The sequence below is a fragment of the Rattus norvegicus genome, chromosome 2 (genome assembly GCF_036323735.1).
Source record: "Rattus norvegicus strain BN/NHsdMcwi chromosome 2, GRCr8, whole genome shotgun sequence".
NCBI classification, from domain to species: Eukaryota; Metazoa; Chordata; class Mammalia; order Rodentia; family Muridae; genus Rattus; species Rattus norvegicus.
In genome coordinates, this window is record NC_086020.1 from 211,551,594 (window position 1) to 211,577,854 (window position 26,261).

At 40.4% G+C, this 26,261-nt stretch overlaps 1 long non-coding RNA gene across 4 annotated transcripts in view; it reads right to left on the reverse strand.

Annotated features, from left to right (window-relative positions):
- LOC102553943 (uncharacterized) overlaps window positions 1-26,261 on the reverse strand; it is a 133,704-nt gene that overhangs the window by 98,026 nt on the left and 9,417 nt on the right. For all 4 annotated transcript variants that reach the window (XR_010064407.1, XR_005501249.2, XR_010064406.1 and 1 more), the window contains exons 2-5: window positions 12,357-12,493; window positions 9,258-10,837; window positions 6,692-6,826; window positions 6,059-6,145 (exon numbers count right to left, since the gene is read on the reverse strand). This is a non-coding gene — a long non-coding RNA (uncharacterized LOC102553943). The remainder of the gene's footprint in view (window positions 1-6,058; window positions 6,146-6,691; window positions 6,827-9,257; window positions 10,838-12,356; window positions 12,494-26,261) is intronic.

The following is a 26,261-nucleotide window of genomic DNA, read 5'->3' on the forward strand; positions in this document are numbered from 1 at the left end:
CTTATTTTAAAAAATAAAATCAAACAATGAAAAATTTTAAAAATCATTCCCCAAGCTAACCATCCCAGAATAGCTCTGGATAATAACCATAATAAGCAGCCATCCTTCTTTAGGGTTTCTCTGTGCTCTTATTTTCAGTGCTGGCTTTTATTCTACTTGAATTAAATGAGTAAAATGTAGAAACAAAAGAAGGGGAAAATCATTCAATATTAGACATTCCTTTATCAAAAGCACACCGTTTTGGGAAATATCGCTAAAGTAAATTAAAAGTATTGTGGAAAATGTCAAAACTAAGTTGTTTGATTTTAGATTGCGTCTACCCACATCTGATAGACTGAGCCATGAAAGGGTAGTATATGGACTATCCTCGCCTCACACCACTCTGCTACCTTATTGTCTCTCCGCTAATGTCTATAGCACTTGTATTCCACTGAGACCCTGTTTCAAGTTTCAGTTCCATATTTAAACTAATGAAATGTTTCTAAGAGGCATTTCTTATTTTCTCCTATTAAAAAATGTGTATTCATTTCTTGGTTGACTGGATGAGGTCATCTAGTTAAATTTAGTTTGTTTTTATAAGTTTCTTGTCCAGTTATGCTTCGAGTGAAAATTGTTGGGTCCAATGTTCTTCTAGAATGTAACTAGTATTCTTTTCTAACACCTGTTTGGCAATTTTCTCATTGAATGTCATTTGAGTTTTGTTTTGATACTGTTTATATGTTCAGCCTTCAAGCTCAGTAACTTCATTAGGGTGCACACTGGTATTGATTACTAACAATCTGAGTGATCAATAATGTAAGATAAATTGACATGCAAGCTCACATTTTTAGATTGATTAAAATGATTTTTTTATTTTGTTTCTGAATGGTTATTTCTACAACAAGCATTAATATTTAGAATTATCTGCAAAGCCAAGAAAACATGCTAAAATACCCAACAGTTTCCCAGTATACCATGTAAATGGGAACCAAAGAAAGTAAACTTTAGAAATCTAATAACTGGGATTGGGAGTTGGCTTTGTGACTAAAATTTTTGCCACACATGCAGAGGAATGCTAGTCTGGATCATCTCCAGAATCCACATAAAAGCCAGGCAGATCTACTGAGGATCTCAGCGCTCTGGAGGCTAAGACTAAGCCTCCAGCTAGACTGGTTGAATTGTAGTGTCCCCAGTTTCCCTTAAAACATGGCGTCAATACATAAGCTAGAGGAAGACAATGTTCATGAACCTCTGGCCTTCACACTTGAACATACAGATGCACCCACACACAAACACACATGCCATGCACAATAAACACTCTAATATTAGACAAAGAAGATTTTTAAAGACCATTATAAAGGAAAAATGTTTTGTAGTGCTAAATTGAAAAAGAAAATAAACTTGCTTTCTCTATATATGCCATTATATAACCACATACTTATTAATGGAGGATTTAGTATGCTTAATAATTATACTATGCCAAGGACCAGCCTTGGCTTGGTCAGAGGTCCTTAGGAAGGGGTGTTTGGGAGTGGCAGAAGAACAACTCAAAGTCAACCATAGAATATTAGCTGAAAGCCTTGTGTTCTGCTTGAGACAGCTCTCCAGACAGCTCATTTAGATAGCTTAGCTCTTGCCGACTAAAGCCTGGCTTTTATTTACATATCAATTCAATCATTTACCCAGATTCCTTTTTAATTATCCAATGAAACAGTATTTTATGACATTAGCCCCTTGATACTTAGAAGAAGACAACAAGTACATTTTTTAAAACAGCAGTGAATTTAGAGATCTGCCTACCCTTATAAGATCAGACAATAAACTAGTTGGGTGGGATCTGGCTCAGAGATCACCATTCCTGTCATGCCTGGGCCTAAACTAGCTCTGTTCCAGACTGACCTTGGACTCAGGAATCTGCCTGCCTTTGTAAGCACAAATAATAAACTTAACTGGGTGAGATCATGCTCTGTGATCACCTAAATAAATTTCTTTATCTTCTTCCTTAATATCTTTCTAACAAGCTGGCTCATAGTGTAGCTGCTTCTGTTCTTTTAGATGTGTGAAGCTCCTCATGTAATTCATACTGCATCTTTATAGTTTTCATATTTGAGAAATTATATACTTTTGAACCCATGTTTTCAGAGTTCTTTCCCAAAGCCTTAAGGGCCATCCGGAAGATCTTAGCTTTTACCATTTTACTAAAGACATTAGACACACCCTTGCCTCCCAGACTCCTGCTGTCTCTGATATCATGGAGTCATTATCCTTTGCAGGGAGGACATTCCCCCAATTCATCAATCTTAAAAAAAAAAGGATAAATCACCACATTTGGGAGTGGAAACAATGTCACTGCAGGAATTACAAACTCAGGAGTATAAATGGCATCACTGCAGGAACCATATCTTTAAAAGAAAATGTTGTGCATGGCTTCATGAAAGTTAATTTGAAAATTTAGAAGTCGCTGAAAAATGTAAGTGTTAAAAAAATGGAGCCCACATGGTAGTGTACACCTGTTACACCTAGAGCCTCAGCCCTGGGATGCTGAGGCAAGAGCATCTCCTGGGTTTTATAAAGAAGAAACAAGAGAGGGAGAGTGGGACAGAGCGGAAAGCGGGGGGGGGGGGGGGGAGAGATTGAATTTGGACAAACCCCATCTATTAATTAAATTGAGTAATTTAATTGAACATAGCCTATCAAAAAATCCCCAAATCCACAGGGTTTTACTGGTAAATTCTATCAATATTTAAGGAATACAGAACAATAATCTTTTACTTAGTCTGAGAGAATGGAATGGGAAGACCACATCCCAAAATGATTTTAATTTAGACATCAAATTGCTTTTCAAATCAATAATGGCATGAATGGCGTGTGTGTGTGTGTGTGTGTGTGTGTGTGTGTGTGTGTGTGTGTATGTGTGTGTGTGTGTGTGTTTGTGTGTGTGTGTTTGTGTGTGTGTGTGTCTGTGTGTGTGTGTGGGTGTGTCTGTGTCTGTGTGCCTGTGTGCTGTGTGCCTGCGTGTTAGAGAGAGTGAAAGAAATGGAGGAGGAAAGGGCAGGAGGGAAGGAGAAAAGAAGGGAAAAGAAGGGAAGGAGGAGGGGAAGGAGGGATGAAACACATATGGGAAAGGCACCTAGGTAACTTCTGGCCTGATCTGTCTACCAAGCCTCAAAAGCAGCTGTTTTAACCACCACAAATTGGAAATAATCCAAATGGCTATGTAAACTTAGATGAGAGCAAGAAATCAATTGTGGTGTCTTTCTGAAAAGACAAGGGTGACATGGATGACCCTTACATGCACAGTGACAAGTGAATGAAGCACAGAGGTTTCTATTACCATTTGTGTAACGTTCCAAAGCCAAGAAGACTCTTATAATAAAAACCACAATCACACGACTTTAACTTGAAAAAGGGTTTGAATGAGGCTGCAGTGGGCATGGTAATATTCTGTAAACTTCACTTAGAATCTTTATAATGCCCATGGGTCTGCCAATAAACCCATCCAACTAGCATATGTACCTGGGTGCTTTAGCTCCCAAGAATGTAATGGAAACTGACTCCTGATTAAGGAGGCCATTCTGTTACTTCAAATCTCTTGCAGTGGACAGACACTTCCTGTCAGTGGAGCCAAATATCAAAAGGCAAGAGGTTAAAACGACTTAAAATTTAGCCATTCTTGAATCAAATGAAAATGTTACAGGCCCCAGAGACTCTTCCTAGATTTAGACTTTTTCCGTGACCTAAAGGTAGCCATTTGAAATTAGTTAAATAACATTATATTCAACCTTTCGAAATGAAGGGTTTTGCCTTTTTATGAGAAATTGGCATTTTCAATATCAGGGAGGTACACAACCTTCTTGACACGGTGATTCTCCAATGAAACCATTTCTTTCCTCTTTTAAGATAATATGCTTACCAATAGTCCAGCCATGACCTGCAAAGACCTACAGTCAGATATGCCCAGAGGGAAAAGAGGTGGAAGGGCCAGGCTGCAATCCAAAAAACAAGAACACAGTAGTGCTATTCCTAGCCAGCTAAACCCGTGGCTAGTTTGCTAGTTGGGGTTTGGGTCTGTTATTTACCGCATCACAGAGAAGCATTGATGGCAGTAACTATAAATAATATTTTTTCATATATGGACTCTCCTACTGCAAAGAACTTCACAACATCAGGTTTCCTATAAAAATCAGATTTTTAAACTGGCTTTCCCCCTTGATTGTAATCCCATTCAGGCATCTCATTTGTTATCTAATGTTGGATGAGATTTGTGGTTTTGTTACATTTTATTTCCTGGTACCAGGGTAGAACTCAGAGCCCTTCAAATGCTAGGTAACTCTTTTACCAAGAAACTATAGCCCTGGCTGTGCTGAGTAATCTTCATTGTTAACTGAACTTGGACCACCTGGGAAACACGCCTCTACACCCACCTGCGAGTGTTTCCCGGGAGTTTTAACTGAGGAAGTAGAATGTGGGTGACACTCTGCCGCCGTGGGCCCGGTAGAGACTGAATAAATGGGGGAGGGAAAGAAAAGTCATTTAAGCCCCAGCCCTCATTTTTCTATAGAGCATGGCTATGGACGCAACAAGACTAGCTCTCGGACCTTCCAACGACCTTCCCTGTCATGATAGCCTGTCTCCTCAAACTGTGAGTCAAAGCAAACGCTTGATGTTTGGCTTTAGGCTCAGGGACAGGAGATTGGACTGCATATTTTATATACCAAAGCAGACTTGACCTCCAGGTTCTCCCAGCATCCCTCAGTCCCTACCTGGCATACCTAGACCCCACCCCTGAACTTTCCAGCCCAGGGGCTGTGCTGGATGTCCTTCCCCCAGAGGCTCTTCCCTATACACTCCAAACCTTTGGGTCTCCCCTTCTCTCTCTCCCCTTCCCTCCCCCACCCTGTCCTCTTTCTCTCTTTCTCCTCCTCCTCTCCACCTCTCTCTCTTCCTATAGAGACTCCACTTGCCTGAGAGCAGTTTCCCAGTAAACCTGCATTTAATATAATCTAATCTTGTTTGAACTGGCTCATTTCACCAGCAGAGAAATTAACTACCACTGTCCTCTTGTATTTTATTTTTCCCTCTTGTTCATTTTATTTTGAGACTGTTCCTTACTAAGTTGATCAGCTAAATTTTGTATTCTCCTGCTTCGGCCTCCTAAGTTACCTGGGACTACTGTCCTGTGCTATCAAGAGGATGAGTTTCTCAATGCGTTTTGGTTCTGTCACGTGTGTATATATAAGGAGTGGTAAGTACTCAGACTGGGCTCATGAGAAGACTGACCTGAGTCTATATAAGCTAATCCATGGTGCTTATGCAATGGAACTGACAAGAAACAGCCCAGATTTCATCCGGTGCCCTTGGAAAGATGACAGCAATTAGTACATGTGATGGTTTGAATAGGAATGGCCCATATTGGTCCATAGGTTCAAATACTTGGTCACCAGGCAGTGGCACAATTTGAAAGGATTAGGAAGCATAGCCCTACTGAAGTGGGTGTAGCTTTGTTTGAGGAAGTTTATCACTAGAGGTAAATTTTGAAGTTGCAAAAGCTCTAGCCAGATCCAGGGTCTTTCTCTTCCTGATGACTGCAGTTCTGAATGTAGAAAACCCCCAACTACTTCTCCAACACCATGTCTCCCTGAATGCCACCATGTTCCCCGCCATGATGAACTGTAACCTAGACCCTATTAACTGCTTTCCTTTATAAGAACTGCTGTGGTCACGACGTCTCTTCACAGCAATAAAACACTGACCTAAACAGTGCAACTGTCTCCTGTGATTTGTACAACAACCTATCAGGTCAAGAGCAGTGAGCTTCCTCACCGAAATGCCTATCCCATAATAGGCACTTGGTAATGCTTACATAATGAGTAAATATATTTATACATGGACAAATCAAACAGGAAGTAAGGCGTGAACCCATTGTCCTAGCTGTTTGACAGAAACAAGGCCTGGGTTTACCTAAGGTCCCACAGCTACTAATTATAAAGCTGTGTTGCAAACCTAGTTCTTCTTCCTCTAAGCCTAGAGCAGCTTCCTCAATTTCAGGGGCACTCGTGACAATATTTACTTGCCTTACCTGGATGGAGGCATTTCATCTTCATTTTGTATGTGTGATTTGTTCCAAGTTAGAAAGGGGTCAGATTCACTCAGCTTGGGAAGAAACCTGGTAAACAAGTTTTCACGTAAATGCAGATAGAATGTGATATTTTAAATATTCCCAAAGTATGACAAAATGGAAAGCCCCTGGATTTATGTAGTATGTATGTTTAATACAAAATAAAAATATCACCACAGAAAATATTGAGCAAATAAATCCTCTTTCCTTCCTTTTTTTCCTCCCTTGAATCTGCAGCCTTAGAAAATTAAACATAGCCAGATAAATGTCTTTCTCAAAGACATTATGGTAATACCAAAGCAGCATGTTCAGTCATTTAATTAAGGTATAGAGAGCTTCTAGCTAACTAACATCTGAGAATTCCATGCACCTTGCCTTTACAGATAGATATGTGTTCCTTGTGGCTAGTATACTGTGAAACCCAAGTGCATGTCCGCAGAATTAGAAAATTGCATTGTAAAATGGCAGTGTGTTGCCCAATACAATATATGCAGAATTGAAATGATCCTGAAATGTGGGGAAACAAATGAGTTCCACATTGAATGAGAAGAACTTTAAATAGCAAGAGGATGCTGGGAATGGATCTAGCCTTACCAGTATTAAAGCAGATTCAGGCTGCACTGCCATTTTCAAGGAGTCATAGGAAAACCTGGCTGTAGGAATCCATGGAGAGAGGCTGTGCTTCCCTGGACATGACTCAGAAGCTACTGACAGGAATAGCCTCTTTTTCTGTAATTGAAGCACAAATGGACTCAGACGCCCAGAAGGAGAGAAAACATTTCAATTAGTTGTAAACTACACAGTGAGTGAAGGATCTAGAAATAGTCTATCCAGTACAAACAGTGCTGGACTAAGAGACCAATTCTATGGAATGGCTCAAAGTCAGAGCTTTTCTGCCTTTTCATGTACACTGGATGTTTGTACCCTTAGCATTATTATTGTCATCTTTTCCTCAATTTTTCATCTTTTTCATCTTTTCCTAACACTTAAATGTTATGATAGATAGAAGATACATAGGTAGATGATTGATAGATAGATAGATAGATAGATAGATAGATAGATAGATAGATAGATTATAGATGGTAGGTAGCTATAAAGAATCAGTTGATCTTTTTATTTATAGATCAATAGTCAATGCTCTCCCAGGTATTCACACTGCAGTCTGCAGGCTACATTATCCTTGAATAACTATGAATATGACTGATCCATATATGTAAATGACAAAATCGTATAGTAATGCCAAAAGATTGGACATCCCTGATTCTAAATATTCTTTCCAAGTGCACATGGGAGTGTTGGACAGTTCCAAACATTTTCTTATTTGGCCACAGAGAAATCCCTTGCTGTCTTCAGTTGAGCTGTCTTCTTTTTTTCTAGCTCTTTGCACATGCTTGCCTTGTTTAGAGTACCCTGCTTCTGTCTTCTCTCCTTCAGTATCTTCAGATAGGTCTTGAACTAATAATGCTGTATCCTCTGGAAGGGCTTGTCCACCTTGATTCTCCACATCTACAATCCCCACTAATAAAAATCTACCTAAGTGTCTCTACTGATGTTTCCATGGCAGCTATTCATTAGTATTGATGTATACTAGATTGGACTTTTCATGAAATGGAATGAATATTTGCATTAACCCTCTGAGTAGATGGTAGGCTCTGTGAGGCTAGACAATTGGCTTATCTCATTCTATTAGCAGTCATTATCTCTATCATCTACTCCAGTCTCCTATAGAATGCAGACTGTGATGGTTACATAGATTGAAGAAATACTGATTAACACGAGACACATACAGGTGTGTCTGTGCGAGCATTTACAAGAGGTCTCTGAGAAGAGAAGACCCAACACACATATGGGCAGCATCAACCTATGGATCAGAAACCTATGCTGAATCAAAAGGGAACATGAGAGAGCCAACTGAGCGCCAGCATCTTCCCTCTCCGTTTTTTGATCTTACTGGAATGGGAGCAAGTTCCTGAGACCACAGCTGTGAGCTACTTCTCTAGTCATACCTTCCCTGTTAAAATGGACCCTTCTGAAGCATGAGCCAGAGAAAGCCTTTCTTCCTTTAAGTTGATTCTCGTCATGTGTTTTGTTAACAGCAATGAGAACAGTAACTACTTGTACCTAAGGTATCAAACTACTTGTTGAATGGAAACCAGAGTTAGTAGATATTTTAAGTGCAAATTTCTCAATATGGCTTATGGAGCACAATATGGAATTTCAGCCTGTTAACTCCTCTGGTTTCTTATCTTGGCACTGTGTACACAACCATTTATTCACCAGCCAATAGGAATCAATTTCTGGTCTGAAAACATCATTCCCCCTTGCCTGTAAGAACTGGTGTATACCTATATTGACTGCAACAGGTTTGCCAATTGTATTTTCCCAGAAAAATACATGCTTATCACACAAGCTCTATTTAATAGGTTTTCATGTCTTTACCTGCTTTTTACCCAAATTAGGAACTCTTCTAAAATATGCTTGCTTTCAGGACCCTCCATGTCCTACCAGACGTATCTCCTTAGAGTCTGGTCCTAGTCAATACATCCTTGCAGACGATAAGCTCTGAGGAGCATGAACCACATCTGCTAACTTTGTGGTTATATTTTCCACAAAGTAGACATATGATGAGCATTTGAGTGTAATAAGCATTAAAATATTTTGAAAAACACAAATAACAAAAGTGGGCAGTACTGGCCAGGTACTGTATTCCTGACACTTCCCATTAGAGAGCTAATGAATCTTTTAGGAAATGTCAGTGTTCTGTTCTGCCTAGACCCATACTTTTCCTTTCCCCTATTTTGCTAAGCCGTCCACAGTAACTCTTCTGAATCTTATGCTGTCAGAAAACTAGAAGACCTGTTTTCTTTCTTCGGATATTTTAATTTCAAGTTCCAGTGTTAAAAATCACTCAAAGTTCACACTTGAGTTTTCTAGCCTTCAATAACATATCTGTAGAGCCCTGGCTCGTTCTCTCCTTGCTAACTTAGTATCCACCCAAGTGCTAAATATGGGCCTTGTTCTCCTGCCTTTCTTCCTTTTGCCTACAAATGGAGCATGCACATTAACATCACTGCATACTTTTCTGCTGGGTCCACCTGCTCTGCATCTTTCAGGAATGAATGTGTTCAATACTTAATGGGCTCTTCAGATCCCATATTACCAGGAAAAAGAGAGCGTCACTACATTGAGCCTGATGCTTGTGGTCCCACGTTGTTGAGTTTCACACCTTGACTATAGACACTGGATGTCTTCATGCCCATTATGGATGGATACAGTGCACCTTCAGGAAATAAGCCAGGAGGAAAGTGTAATCATGCAATCAGCCACTCTTCTAGAGCAGCTATCCAGCTGCACACTGACAATAGGCCAGCTGTCTCATCTCTGACTCTGAGAACTCATATATCACTGAGTCAGTTGACATCACTACTGGTTCTCATTAATCCAGTCATTTACTGGAAGGTTTTCAGATAAATTCACTCCCTTTCCTCTCTTAGAATCACAGTTAGGACACATTCCCGAGACACTTTTGGAGTTTACCGAGGAATTAGTAACTCCAAAGAAACTAGATCCCACCAACTATGCCCTTCCTGCTGTAGTCCCAACTCTCACCAGGCAACCCAGCTTCTGAATTCTGACAACACCAAATTCTATTGTCCCAAACCTAGGGATGGTAGAGATGTCCTGTTCATATAACTGCCTCTGACACCACACCATTTCTTATGTAAGTTTTAAGCCCTTCTATGAGGTGTAAAAACAGTTTTCATTGTTGAAATGTCTATGCTAAACATCTAGACATGAATTCTTTTTCCTAAGTGGTTTACTAAATGATATGTCCTGAAATCTGTAAAATAATCAATCACTAAATATTTCATAAGAAATAATATTTTAATAACAAGGTTTAAATTCTTGGTCAAAAAATAACTATAATTTACTGCTGCTGTTGGCTCTTCCTTCTGGAAACCCTGGTTTCATTAGGCATTCCATCTTTATATTTTATTTTCTCCACATCAAATTATTAAATAAAAGTAATATTAGTTCATATGTTAATGTCATAGAATAACGGTCTTTGAAATTGTCTCACTAAAATTGAAATCTTAAAATGGAAGTCACCAGATAAAGAGATGGGGATAACTTAAGGGTAAATTGGAAAGCCCCTACTTAAAAATCCAATGTATTCTATATCAGAGAAATTAGGAGTTTGGCAAGTAGAAAGTGCTTAAAGGTCAACCAGATGACCCAAAGAATTTCCTAAAGTTCTGAAATTCAACCAAGTACCAAAAGAAGAAGAAAAGCCCTTTTATTTAAAAAAAACCCATAAAACAAAACAAAAAATCCCATTTTGGGGGAATTTTAGAATCAGCCCAGGTGTGATTTTCCTCATGCTTTAAATCTTTTCACGTGTAAGTTTTTAAGGCTCTCCTCTAACCAAGCTGGTCTCCTGAAGCAATTTAACAATCTGTAGAGCCTCATCCTTTGAAAGGAAGCTACACGTTTCTTTTTCTTTTTCTTTTCTTTTTAGGTTAAAAATATAAAGAACAACTATGGAGATGGATCAGTTAGTAAAATACTTGCCTCTCAAGCATAGAGACCTGAGTTCTCTCCCCAGATGCCAGGTGTGTTGCAGCAAGCTGGTAATGCCAGGGTTGGAAACATGGAGACAGACAAATCTCTAGGGTTCGCTGAGCAGCCTCGCCTGCCTAGCCTGCTTGGTGAGTTCCATGCTGGTGAGAGACATTATCTCTAAAAAAGATGGACAGTTCCAGAAAAACAAGACCTGACTTATGCTTTGGTTTCCCTCACTCCTGCATACATATCTATGCATACATGTGCACGCGCACGCACACGTGCATAGACACACACACACACACACACACACACACACACACACGCACACACAAAGAAAACTACTGCTGACATTAACCCAACAGCCCTATAGCTCACAGGCTCTACTAAAACTATAGGATGTCAAACTTAGCAAAACTGTGTTGGAATTACCATTACTGAAGCAAATCCCTCTCTTTTAGACCATATACAAACACCTCAAAGTTATCAACAATGAATTTATCTCAAAGAGCCATATAAAGGGAAAATTATCAAGTCTTTTCAAATAACATCTCAACCAATCTAAGCAAAGAACTATGAGAGCGCTTGAGCGTCGAATGATGTTTTTTACCCTCAAGGGCTTTTAGTCTCACCACTCTCCTTGAACCACTGTCAACATGTTTCTTGGGCTGACTGTGAAATGGTAGCCCTTCTTAACTTCTAACAACAGAAGTCATCACAAACTTAAGAATTGCAGAAGCCAACAGGCCATGAAGGCAAAAAGAAAAATCCAGATTCCTGGCACTTTACCTCCCCACCTCCTACTACTAGGTTATGCTGGACACCTCAGATATAAGGCACCATTCTAAAGGAAGCACTGATTACCTCCCATCTACTTTGTGAGCAAACTCATTTCTGTGCTGGTTATCTTAGTCCACTAATTTCATTTATCTACCAAAACCACTTGAAAATGTTTCTCTTCATTTCAGTATTTGTATTAAAAGTCCAGGTGCGAATTTCTCAGTCATTTATTCTCTGTATCAAATAATGAGACTTTCTATAGCATATAAAACTCCCATTCATTGGGTCCTAGCAAAAGATCGTTCCCGGCTTATTTGCTATGTCTCCGATGACTTGGGCCCACCTAGTCCCAGAGTTGCCTATTTCCTGCTTCTCGGGGCTGATATGTAAAGGCATTCTTATACACTAAACTTAATTCCCCTTCTTACTTTTATTAACTACCATTTGTAAACACTTTTAGTTTTATTTATTTATTATGTCACCCCCTTTTTTGAGGCAGGCTATCCTGTGGATGAAGTCGCACCTCTCACCTACTACTCCAGCATCACATCAAACTGACATCCTCTAGGGTAAGAACCAAAGCATCTGAAACTGGTAAACCTCAGTGAAATGCTTCTTTTCTAGAGTTGCCATGGTCATGGTATGTCTTCACAGCAATAGAACAGTGACTAAGAACTATTAAACAAGCCTCACCCAAGCCCTCCATCATGAACATAACATGACAGCACTTTCTAATTAATGAGAACAAAGCAGCAGACAGTTGTCACCTGCTTGAGTTCATGAGGCTGAGCTAACAGTGGCCTCACTATGGTTTCCCAAGGAAGACATACAGCTTATGATTCCCAAAGAAATTTATATTCTTGGAAAATCCAAACATTTACTATTAAACAGCATGCCATCCTTTAAAGTGTCATACCTTCAGGGTGTTTATATACACCTTCTCTCCAAACATCTGCAGCAACTGCTTTTAGGCAACAGGACAATGAATTATCTTTTCCTTTGAGAAATTCTAGATGATTTAGAAGGAACAGACAAATTCCTGGGTATAAAGATCTATAAAAAAAAGTTGTAAGGTTATGAATGAAGCCATGTGGGTCCTTCTTTTGGCCTATATGCATCTGTACACACAAGCACAGAAATAGACACACACACACACACACACACACACACACACACACACACACAGGAAAAGCTGATTTTCATCTTCTTGGAAGAAGGTAGAGTAAACTCCAAAGATGGTAGTCCGTGAAAAAGATGAGGGGATGTAACAGTCTCGCCTCAGGTGGTCCCTTCAAAAGGTGATGGCAGTCCCACCCACAAAGCCACAGGCCTTGGAGGATAGGGGCAGGAAGAGTGGCCTCTTCAAGTGATTAGAATCAAGGGCTTTGGTTTTGGGATCTGGCTCTACTCTTGTGCTATCCTATGCTGCCACTGAAGAGAGGAGCTAACTCTGTTCTGCTAGTCAATGTGTGCTCCATAGGCTAGATCCTTCTTGAAAATGAATTCTAAATGTCATCCATGAATTTCAATGAGTCAGAGTCTAACTCTCCTACTTCCAGATATGCACTCCATAAAAAAAAAGAAAGAAAGAAAGAAAAGAGAGAGAGAAAGAGAGAGGCCAGTGTGCAGAAGAGACACCTCCTTCTCCATGCCCATTATTGCGTTATTGTAGCACTGTTCTCAAGATCTAAATTAGGTAGTCAGTTTTAGTTTCTGTGAATGAATAAAGTAAATGTGGCATATATACAAAATGGATTGTCTCTCATTCAGCCAGGAAAAACATGGAAAAATGTTATTTGCAAAATAAATGGATAGAACTGAAGAACATTGTGTTAAGTGAAACAAGCCAGACACAGAAAGATAAGAACAACATTCTCTCTCTCTCTCTCTCTCTCTCTCTCTCTCTCTCTCTCTCTCTCTCTCTCCCCCCTTCCCCCCCCCTCTCTCTCTCTTGGAAACCAAAACCAAAAAATAAAAAAAAACAAATATGTCAACCTAAATGTAAACTAGAGATTACTAGGGGCTGGAAAAGGTGAAAGGTCAGGAAGGAAGAGGGATAGTGGATGAAGAATAACTGAGATATGATCTATACTTGCTGTAGACATGCTTGGATATACACCAAACCCCAGTACTGTGTAAAATTATTATATTCATTGAAATTAAAAGTATATGAAAAAGAACACCAGGAAAGTAAGTGATCTCAAAATAATTTAATTATTGTTATATATTTCTTGGTCTCCCAACTCAAGTAGCTTCCAGAAATGCAGCATTCACCTGCATCCAAGTGACATGCTTCCTCCAAAAAAATTTTTGCCCTAAAAGTTCCATAATCTCCCCCCAAACCATGCTGTTATCTGTAGATCAAGTATTCAGTATGTGGTGACATTTCTCATTCAAGCCATCACAGTAACCGACTACTCCTGTTTGCTCTGGGATAAGGGAATGCTTAGTGATATGGTAAAGTTAGAACTGTCTTGGACAAAACAGAACATCTGGTCAACATTAATGCCACTTCTATTTAATAGCTCACTTGGGCCCTTCTGTATATACTGAACACTTCTTGCACTCAATAATATTGCAGAAGAAGACCAGGGAACCCATTGGTTATAGTCAGAAATAACCCAACTTATCAAATAAGGAGAAATGGAGGAGAGATGCCAGGGCGCCCCTCAGAAGGAACATTTATTACTTGTGTACTCCCACACACAGAGGAGAATGCTGTCTTGGGGACTGATTGATGCAGCGACATTTCCTTAGCTTGGATATACGACCACAGTACACAGCTGCAACCTTCTCCTCTAAAAGGAAAATACGATAATAAATTACAGAAAAGTTGAGAGTATATATCATTCCAAGGCACCAATTGAAATATACCTGCTTTGTGTACAGCGAACACCGCAAAGGCAAATTAAATATATGTCAGAAACAACTGTACACGTGTTTATTCCTTCAGCAAGATAAACACCAGGGGCCTGCCTCATGCAAGAGTCTTGAGGATCTTCGGGAAACACGGAGATGTGATGGACTCAATTCATGTCTGATAGGCATCCAACCTGAATCCTTTACAGTGTTCTTAATGTCTGTTTTCCAATTCGGGACTATGCTAAGCTATGTAGACTCATTCACCAGGGCATAGAAATCCTTAGTACCTCAATTACCTCATTTTCCATGGCTCCCTCAAGAAGAAACTATAGTTGAAGAAAATTTTAATGTGTTCAGCTTTTTAGTTTTCTTTACTGAGAGCCAGTAACTTAAGTATCGGATGATAAAGACATATATTAAGGACAAATGGAGGGAGAAGCCCCAACAGGATGAAAATTATTGTTTGGGCCATTACCCAATGCTTCATGCATTGAAATCAGTACTGAGATCATTTTTCCTCCTAATTCATTATCATTACCTTAGTGCTAAGCCTTATGGCTTTGTGCTGCACCTGGAGTCTTAAGACAGAGTGATGTGGGAGACCTAGCCCCACTGATGAGGAGAGCATGGCCTGTCTGCTGTCTGCCATCAGAGGAACTCAGAGGCCACTCTATTGTTTTAGCTGATGACACCTGACATGAGAGATGACTACTTCAAGTGGCAGAGGGGTTGCAGTAAAGAGAGAAGCCTGTTTAAGCTGGGGCCTGTCTGCTCCAGTAAATCTCTGGTTTTATCAGCCAGGTGCAACTGGTTCATTTCGATGAGAGCAGTGACAGTCCATCTCTTTAGAGCCCCTTGTCAGAGAAGCCTTCGGGTGCCTCAGCACGCCGGGTTTGATATGAGTCAAACCTGGTGTGAACAAGGATTAACCTATAAGATGATGTGAGATTCTCTTTAGGTTGATTCCAAGAAGAGACAGGAGAAACTCTAAACTCGATTAAACAAGGTAAACTTCCCTGGGTTGCTCTATAACATACCTCTCATTTGCATTCCCCCAGCAGTTTGAATAAACATCACCATTGACCTGGGCGGCTCTAGCTGAGAGAGCCCGGAGCACTTGGTGCAAGGAGGAATAATTTCAATGCTGTCCTGGCAAAACTGGACAGCCTGTCAGAGACACACAGACAGCTTTTGAAATCTGCATGTCTGTGTGAAGGTATGAAATATTCATACCTGAGATTAAAATATTTTATTGAATTAATATTGATCTACTATTAATTTTTAAACAGATTCATATTTCATGAGGCCCTCACAATGAACCCACCAATTGGGCCTTCGTGAGTGAAACCAATTACACAAACTGTTAAAGAAGCAATCTGGAAAGCAAGCCCCAACGCCTGAGGAGAGACAAAAAGAATGTAAAGAAATAGCTACATGATGAAATCAACAATTTGTATACAATGACTGAGTAAAAACTACATCACCCTGCTCACTTTCCCACAGGTTTTTCTCTTTGGTGTATACCAATGGAGCATCCTTTGGTCATTTATTTATCTACATACATATATACATACATACATACATACATACATACATACATACATACATACACACACAGATAGATAGATAGATAGACACATAGATATATGTGTGTGTATATATATATAATTTTTAAAAATTTATTTATAAAACTATCCCTGTTCTACGTTTGGCCTCAAAACCTCACTTTGGTGACAGGTCTGTCCTCTTCCAACTGCAATTAAACCTTTCTTTCCAAGAGACAACTGTAGTAGTAGTGGCTACAGTACACTGAAGCTTCCTTTAAGAGCGCCTTCCCTTGCCTGCAAGCCCCAGCATTGAGCCACCTTTCAGTGGAGTGGTGGCAGCAGAAAACAAAAGGCATTGATTGCAGCATTTAATTAGCATCTTCAGACACAAAGAAATAGCCAGGACTAGGAAGGCCTGGGCCCCAGTGCTTTTGAACAAGTCCTTTTACAATCTGAGCCCAGAGAATTAACTCCCACTCTGTCTTCTGTGCGCTTCCCACAATCACACCTGCATTTGATTTTGTTTGTTTGTTTGTTTGTTTTGCTTGTTTTTATTTTTGCCTTGAAAACCCCATGACCTTCCTGTCATTGAGTTCTCTCTGGGTAGGAAAGCATGTTCTTGTTTCCACAAGGCATTTTTGCCTCCTAGGCAACAAACCCAGCTCTTGTCTTTACAGGCAGCCCTCCCTGCTTCTGCTTCTGCTTCTTTCTCTTTCTTTTTTAACTTTTCACACAAAACAGTGGTCCAAACCATGGAAGGACGAATGAAGATTATTCTTGACTTTCTGATGAAGGGTTTCACTGTGAACGAGGAGATTTTAAAAGGCCTGGGAGATCTGTACAAGATGCTAGACTGGCTTAGACTGGCCACATGGGGCTAAGATGATGCCCAGGGTCTCCTAATTAGATAAAGCCATTGTTTAGATTCAGACAATACCTGTTTACAGTTCAATAAACAACTTGTCACAGTTGCTTGCTCAAAGCAGACCTAGATGTCAATGCAAACAGTTAGTACAGAGGTACTGAAATAAATTGGTCTCCTGAGTAAATAAATTGAGCAGCATTGTGAAACAGCCTCATCAGTACTGAGGAAGATAATCATTTATAAAGGTTTAAAATGGCGTTTCATAAATATTGACATTTAGAGAAATGTCTTTCCCCCACCTAATGACTACCCTCCCTTTTCCTATTTCCAACAGCCACTAAAGAAGAAGAAGAAAATTGAAAAAGAGGATAAAGTATTTCTGGAGTCATCCCATTGAAGTTTTGCAATGCTTTGTATCTAATATTTAATAAACTTTCCCAAAGGATGCGTTCTATGGAATATAAATTATGGAGGGGTATGACAGTTGCCTTCAAGGATTTTTCCATTCTGGCTTTGTAGAATGGATGCACACACAAAGAAAATAAATTGCAAAGGTCATGCAGCAAAATGCCCAGGTTTGGTGTTTGTTTCTCCTTGTTACCTGATGAACCAATTCAAGAACAGACCAGAGGTGTGTGCTCTGTTTCCAGGGAGATGAATCTAGGGTGACAGGAAGAAGAAATGAGCTGATGCTGTTTGGCGCCCTCTTTCCTGGGACTATGGCTCACACAGAGTCATATCCTTCCCCAATGACCTTTGGGGCGAGGGGAGTGTCCGCCCTGGGAGATGTAGCTGATTAACAATTATCAGGGTTTTAGGATGAACTGTTATGGGTACAAGTGGGGGGACAGGGTTCTTATCAGAGCCTCTGGTGTGCATGTAAACACCAGGAAGCATGGTGAGAAGCTAGAGTTCGTAAGATATTGCAAATGGAAACATTAGCATCTGTTTCCTGCCATCACTAACTTTTGTGATATACAATACACCCTTGCTCAATAGGTTCAAGGAAAAGACTCATCCCAAGACCCAGGACCAATGGAATGTTTATTACTTAGGAAAAGGACCCTTGGGAGCTCAAGTATGTCTTTTCTAAATATCAAAAATGTGTCCCCCATTTTTTCTTTATACTTCACTCCACAGACTCTAAATGAAGAGTCCTTGCCTCCCCCAACAGTAGAAGGGATTTCCGCCATTACATTCAACCCTCCTCACGTCTGCTTGTATAGTCACCTACGTGGCACTGACTTCCTAAGAACGCCACTTCCTAACTCATTATTAAAAGCTTACTGAATTCTGCTGCGGCGAGTAACATTTATATCCCTTTAGCATGAAATTTTAAAACTCGAACCTGGAGTTTATTTCCACTGAAGTCTCCTTTGTGAAGCAAGAAAAATAAAATTGGCAAGCAGCGAGTCCTATTATAAACCCCAATGATCCCCTCTCCAGATGAATATTTAACGTCCGCTCTGGCAACTCGGGCTGCCAGCATCCCAGCGCGCAGCAGCCTCGCCTGCATTCTAACTGGAGTGCCCAAGTGGACCGTGAGATCTCTCTCACTGGTGTTTATGTTGTGGTCACAGGCCTGAGAGCACATAATGCCAGGATTACTGCTGACCTGCCCTCTGTGGAAAGCTGAGCTCAGTGGTGTCTCTATAATATGTTAGGTTTCCAGGCTACTCTAGACAAAATTGGTAGTGGATATAGTTTTTCACCTCTATTCCCAGCTTCCCTGCGCTGGGGCAAAGTCTCATTTACTCCATAGTCCTCCAAAGGGCTTAGCGCTAACGGCTGCTTCCTGTCTGCTTTCTTGGGAAGGCTTTGCTACAGAGGGAGGAAAAGGAAGGGATGGGGATGCCGAAGGGGAGCCCAGGCCTTTGCTAGTCCCATCTCTTCCAGGCTGAGGAACCTTGCTCAAGCCATGCCATCTCTTCAGCTCACATCCCTCCTGTGATAAGTAGAGATAATACAATTATTTCCTTTCCCAGGGGAGTGTACTTGTAACAATTTCAAAATAAAACATGTTGGCATATAAGGAGACACTCGGCCGTCACTTCCATAAGTAATTATTTACTTTCTCTACAGTTAATTGGACACGGACTGTATTTGATACATAGTGCAGTGACATGTTGAAGTCCCCATCCTTACAGAGACAGTTAGATGAAGAGTGCCGTGAGATGGATTACTAGTAGCCACACTGACTTAGAGCCGTTGCAGAGGCTCTCATCAGATGGCGTAAACGCAGGCATGGAAACTGTTGTTTTGGAGGGAAGCCCTTAAAACATAATGAGAAGGAAATTAAGCCATAGCACTTCGCAACTGGAAGTAGATATTTTTAACCTGGCATCGGAATCTGAAGCTAAAGGAACTCAAAATCTAAAACTTCAATTTTAAGTTTCAACCAGTGAAAAACCGAAGAGGGCAAGTCCTCCCTGTTCCTCCATAGGTCTCCCAAACTCCATGGAGATGCTGATCTCAGTCAAAGCAGGCTCTCCATGCTTCTTCCCCCATGAAATCACAGCTCAGTCATACCTTAGGTCATTTTACTCCATGCTCCTCCAAAGGGCTCTGTCAACCCCCAGATTTTAGATCTTGACTTAAGTCTACGAACTGAAAGGTTCTGTTCTAGCTGGTAGACGTCGTTCTGATGTCAATGTCTGGGAAATCCTTCAGTGAAGGCAATTGAACAGCCCCGGCCTTGACGCACCCTAATATACCCACAGTCCTCAAACCTTTGCCATTTATAAACACCACTGAATGAGCTTCCTAGGGCCTGTGAGCTTAACTACCCAGCACTCATGCTGATGAACGACACATCCAAGTCTCTAGCCTGACCAAAACCATTCCATGAACCAAATACACACCCAAGACCATCTGCTCTCTCTCCTTCTTTGTGGTCTCTGGAGGAGACATAGAAGATCTGGACAGAAACTATCAAGACAAAGTCCATGTTTTTCCTCCTTACTCTTCATGGCTAAGTTTGAGGCATCACGAATCATCCCTTGAGTTTTAGATTTTAACAGTTTGAAAGTCCATCTCCCTAAGTACCATGGTTAAATACTTTGCCTATATACATTTTAATGACAACATTTACTCCTCTTATTTAAGTCAGAAAACAAACAAAAATGAAAGCCATTTTAATCCTCTCCCATCTCAGGGCAGGAGAGATGGCTCAGTGGTTAAGAGCACTGACTGCTCTTCCTAGAGGTCCTGAGTTCAAGTCTCAGCAACTACATACTGACTCACAGCCATCTATAATGGGATCCGATGCCCTCTTCTGGTGTGTCCTAAGAGAGCAATAATGTACTCACATAAAATAAATAAATCTTAAAAAATAAAAATAAAAAAATATAGAAAGAAAACTACTTCTTAAAAAATTGCTATCCCATCTTAACTCCCTCCGTCTCTCAGACCCGTTCCCTAAGGCCAGGCCTTGTCATTTCTGGTTCTTCTTCCCACCTCTCCTTTCCCCTTTGATAACTGAGTCCTTAGCATCACCTTTTGTCCAAACTTGCAAGTAACCCCCTAACTGTCTCTCGGGCTCTAATCTCACTTCCTCTAATTCATTCTCCTAGTGGCACCAAAGTGACAGTGATCTTTAAAAGCTGGGAAAGCTCAAGTAACTCTCCCTCTTAAAAACCCTTCAAGTGCTTTCTATAGTTTACTGGAAAGAAAGGAGCAAAAGTCTTCAAGTGGCAAGGAAGATTCTGCATTATATGGCCTAGCAGTTGTCCTGACCTTAAAATTCTTACAGATCCTTGGCTCTTCCTTAATGTTTCCTAACTTGCCGCGTCTACTCTTAGATTCCTTGTCTCCATTCCCCATCTGCCTGTCCTAATAAATGTCTCCTCACTTACCAAGGAGACTCATTCCCAGCACCGTCTTTCTCTATAGATTTTGTATCCTGGAACTACCAATGCTGTCCTTGATGTCCCTTCTTCATGTACTTTTCAGAAATCTCAAACACGTGCTTCCTTTCTTCTGGGAAGAAAGTCCCCAAAGACAAAGTCTGAAACAATTTAATTCATGAACCCAGAACATCACACAGTACGGGCATACATCTGGCATTCAATCAATGCTGAATGAACTGAGTAAATTATGCAAGCTGTTTTATCGAATGATAAAACAGAATTATATGTGTTAGTGATACACAGGATAGTTTCTGGATTAGAACAAGCACTCAGTAAATCTTCCTTAAATGAATGAATAGATAAAATTTATCCTTTTTCAGAAAACTGAAGATCTAGTCACTATTCTTTAGGTCCTTTACCACTGCATATTTTTTCTCTAATATAAACAATATCACAGCAGAATAATGCAGTATGTATTATCATTCTATCAAATGCTGGTACAGGTATGAAGCACCTTACTGGTTAATTGTTTTGCATCTGATAATTCATTGAGGGTTTAATTCTCTGTATAAACCTGAAATACACCTGGATGGACACAGAACTAACAACGGTTTTATTTTTCCACTTCCGAATCTCAGAGAAACCAAGGCAAGAGAAAGAATTTTACTCACCTTAAGAGAGCACACCATCTAAAACCTATATTTAAAATGTTTATATCACTGAGATATACACAATACTGAGTTCAATATGAAAGTACAAAACGGACACAGTCTCTAGAAGGAGGATGAACTGTCAATATTTTTTCACTGCTGTCAGAATTCCTCTGAGATTTCTATTAGACAATGATAACCTTTGGCTTGTCGCACTCTATGAGAATCCTTTTAAAATGCAAATCCTTCAAGGAAGAAGTTGGTATCTGGCCTATATTCATGATCAATAAGGGCCAGGGTGGAGGTTTATGGCTGCCTTTTGGTTAGTATATGTTATCATATATTACCATATGTTAAATGTATAGCCTGTTGTTGCAGCTCAGAGGGAAACCCACCCAGAGCCTCATCATCATAGAGTTAAAGGGGACAACTTGTTTATGGTCACCTAGTCTAACCACTACACTACATTTAAGAGATCCGTGTTAATGTGCATTTATACATTCACCCAATATCTACTGCATACTGTTTGTCAAACATTCCTCTTAGAACTCAAGACATATAAATGAAAGTTAAACACCCAAGCCTCACTCATTGTAATAATGGGTAGCTTTAATCCTTCAGGAGGCCAAAATAGAAGGATGTCTGTGAGTTTGAGACCAGCCATGTCTATATAGCGAGTTCCACGTGGGCCAGGGCTACTAAGATCCTATCTCAAGTGTGTGTGTGTGTGTGTGTGTGTGTGTGTGTGTGTGTGTGTGTGGTGTGTGTGTGTGGTGTGTATGTGTGTTGTGTTGTGTGTGTGTAGTATGTATGTGTGTGTGTAGTATGTATGTGTGTGTGTGTGTGTGGTGTGTGTGTGTGGTGTGTATGTGTGTTGTGTTGTGTGTGTGTAGTATGTATGTGTGTGTGTAGTATGTATGTGTGTGTGTGGTGTGTGTGTGTGTGTGGTGTATGTGTGTTCTGTGTGTGTGTTGTGTGTGTGTAGTATGTATGTGTGTGTGTAGTATGTATGTGTGTGTGTGGTGTGTGTGTGTGTGGTGTATGTGTGTTCTGTGTGTGTGTTGTGTGTGTGTAGTATGTATGTGTGTGTGTGTGGTGTGTGTGTGGTGTGTGTGTGTGGTGTGTATGTGTGTTCTGTGTGTGTGTTGTGTGTGTGTAGTATGTATGTGTGTGTGGTGTGCATGTGTGTTCTGTGTGTGTGTTGTGTGTGTGTAGTATGTATGTGTGTGTGGTGTGCATGTGTGTTCTGTGTGTGTGTTGTGTGTGTGTAGTATGTATGTGTGTGTATGTGGTGTGTGTGTGTGTGTGTGTGTGCACGTGTGTGTGAACAAAACCAAGTCTTCACATAGCTTAAAAGATATTAGGGAGAGAAGAGCTCTTAGCAACACATAAGTGAAATGTATTTTCTGCTTGTTTGCTTGGATGTGTCAAAATGTTTGGCCAGCAGTACAAATAAAATCATAAGCAGAAAGAAAGATAAAAACATGTCCATGGAGGCTAGTGGCTTGGGGATTGAGGTTTAGAGGTTTAAATGGAAGCAATTTGAATATCCCTGACTAGAGAAGTCTTCAGTGAGGAGGTCTGATCTGAAAGAAGGCTTAAAAGAGGAGCAGTACTAAGGTATGCAGCTATCTGAGTGAAGACAGTATCCTAGGCAAAGTGAGATGTGAGTGAGAAGACCAAGAAAAAGAGCAATGAGAGCATACATATTAGTTCCATGTGAGAAAAGAAAAGAGAAGTAAGAATTGGGCTTCAGGAGGTTGCTGGGAGGCCAGGTCATCAAGCACTTGGCCTTCTGAAGTCGCGGTGTCACTATGAATAAAATGGAAAACTAATGGATGGTTTGGAGCACAAGAAGAAAATGTTCTCATTTATTCTTAGAGAAGAGATGGTGTTGAGAATACCCTGATGGGGAGAAGGATAGAAGCAGGTAAACCTGGCAGTTACTAGCCAGGGTAAGAGGTAATAGAGGTACAGGCCTGTGCAGCAGTGTCCAAGTCAGCACAATATAGCCAGACACAGGTTGGACTTTATTTATGGAGCCAAGATAATTTGCTAATGTATTTATTATGCAGACTAAGAACAACAAAGGCAATAACCAAAGGTTTGTCAAGCGTGAAAAACTATGGCATGATATTTTCAATGATTAGGAATGCTGAGGCAAGAGCAAATTTGGGAGGATGGAGATAATCAGAAGCCCTGCTGGGGGCATGTGAAATGTGCCACTCTAAGCCATCAAAAAGAAGGGAATTACCCAGACAGTTGGCTATGCAGAGGAGAAATAGTTACTCAGGAAAGCTATGCATTATGTCAGGTTATACAGTCAGCTTCAATCTGGGACATTCATCTAAAGAGTATTCAATTTACAACCTTTCCCAAAGCTGAAAACTTTAAGGAAGTCACTTACTTGATCTAACCAATTTGCCTGCAGCAGGCCTTATTGAACAACTGTGTGCCCAGGCTTGCCAAGAGAAAAAAAGAGTGGGGTCAACCATAATCAATGACTTGATGGAGACCTAGGTATCTAAGTTGTACACACACCCTTTCCTAAATAACAAATTAGTCACCAGGGTAATAAATAAACCATGAAAGGCTATGAGTACTGCCTATTCTTCCAGAGGTCCACTTCTCAGCATCCTTGGGGTGGCTCACAACCATCTATAACTACAATTCCAGGGCATCTGATTCTATCTTCTAACCACTGCAGGCACCAGGCATGCATATGGTGTGTGGATGTATAAGTAGCCAAAAAGTCCACACACATAAAGTTAACAAAGAAAGAGATGATGATCACAAGTGACTTCAACTTTTCAGGCTTTTAGCCCATTAAAACCCATCAATGGCAAACCTGTAAATTGGAGGGAAAAAGAATACCCACTTCATATCAGTTATCAGCCACTTACAAGAAAAGGGATCTGAAAATGGTATGATGTCCTTGATAGCTCAATGCGGAGAATTAAGAAAAGTGATTTGAGAAGAGTTGTCTACAAGAAAATCATAAGACAAAATTGGTGTGACAGTCACTGCCCTGCCGTCTCTCAACACCAAATCAACCCATCTGTACTGTGTTGCTTTGCACTGCTTTCTCAGTATTCCCTAGCCAGATAGATTCCTGTTAGCTTCTGTCAATGAAAGAGACTGGTGTGAAATTGGAAGGCAAGGAGGAGGGAAGACGCACTCTTTCTATTTACAGTTCTTGTAAGTTTCTTTCTAGCAGCAGAGAACAGTTATAACACCAGTGATGCACAGCCTCCAGTAGGCTGTGTGACTTCAGGGACAGAGGATGAGCAAAAATGTGCAACTTCCACAGACTACAGGCTCACACCACTTCTCCTTCAAAGGTCTGAATACCAGTCGAATGGCAGCTTCATTTGAGGTCACCCAACAACCACACAATAGGTACTACAAAGTAGTGAGCACAAAGGCCAATCCCCTGATCTCAGGGAGAACAGATCCATGGATTACTTCAGCCCCAATTTCAGCTGCATTCAACAGGTACTGTATGTGCCTGGAAGTTCTCTCTCAGATCTTCAACCTTCCAGTCCAACTCTGTGATAGTTCTTGTAGATATCACAGACTCTTCCCTCTACAAGGTGGATGTAATTCATCTCTCGTTGAGTGTGTCTGACTTGGATACTTGCTTTTGATGTGTGGAATATGATAAGTATGACAAGATCATTAAAAATATCACAGAATCCTTCTGCTCACTCTTTTAGGTCACGCTCTGAGAATGCCAACTGCTATGTTATGAGGACACTCAGACAGTCCTGTGGAGATGCCTGTGTGGCAAGGAGCTAAGATCCTTGGCCAACAGCTGGCAAGAAGCTAAGACCTTCCAACTATGATTATGTGAGTGGGCCACCTAAAAGCAGCTTCTCCTCTCTCAGACAAGCATTAAAATGATTCTAACCATGTTTAGTAGATGGAATGCAACCTCATGAGAAAGATTCATGGGCCTGAGGGACTACAAGATAATATGTAACATGCTTATTGGGTCAAGTCCCTACATTTTGAAATAACTGGGGTCTACCAAAACAGAAAATAGACCAAATGGCCAACTCCTTCCTCAGAACTGTCTATTATAGCTGTTGCTGGACTTTGGTAGATAGAGTGCAAGGAATCTAAGGTCCTGAAGATAGGATTCAGCACTGGACATACCTTTGTTAGTGCCAACAGAGCCAGTGGAAGATGGATAGTCATATTCATATAAAATAATAAATCGGGTGTGGTGGCATACATCTACAGCTCCAGAACATGGCAGGTAATGCAAAGACGATCTGTGGTTCAGCTTTTCTTGATAGTGTTGTAATAACATAATCATTACCTACAGATATAATCATACCTATAGATATGGATTATCTATTGGATGAAAGCCTTTGTGTGACATGATTATTATTGCTTGATAATTCAATATTATCACCATAATTAGAACAATAAGTAGTAAGCTCAGGAACCAGGGATCAGCTTCTTCTAAGATCAAGTCACCAAGCATTACTAGGTGTCATTGATGGCTACAAAAGAAACTCTTATTTCTTGGAGTCACAAGCAGATTTGACTGAAAAGCAAACCCAAACTATAGCTATATGAATTATAGCAGTATTATATAAGATCAACTTAGAGGAGCCAAGCTTTAGTGTAAAAGTTCAGATGTTATTCACAGGTAGTAGATACCCGACACTTTGAAAGAATGGATTTGTTGGGCTTGGACAAGGATATTTACCATCTAATATCCCTAAGCCTTACTTACCAGCACATGCAACCCCTGCATTCTGAGGATAGTGGCTTTCCCTTGCATGAGTACCTGATAGTAACTTCAAGAAAATGTGCCAACTTTAAAAAGATGCTCGCTGCCTGCCGCAAACAGAAACTATCTTAAGACCTGTTACCAGCACCCCATTTCAACATGCTCAACAGGCAAAACTCACATTGCCTCTGGAGAAAGAATGCTCAGATGTCTAAAGAATAGCAAAGCTTTGAAAATATACACTAGCACAAGGTTGAAGAATAGATTTGAGGATAGACTCTAAGGATATCAGACCCTGAATGATT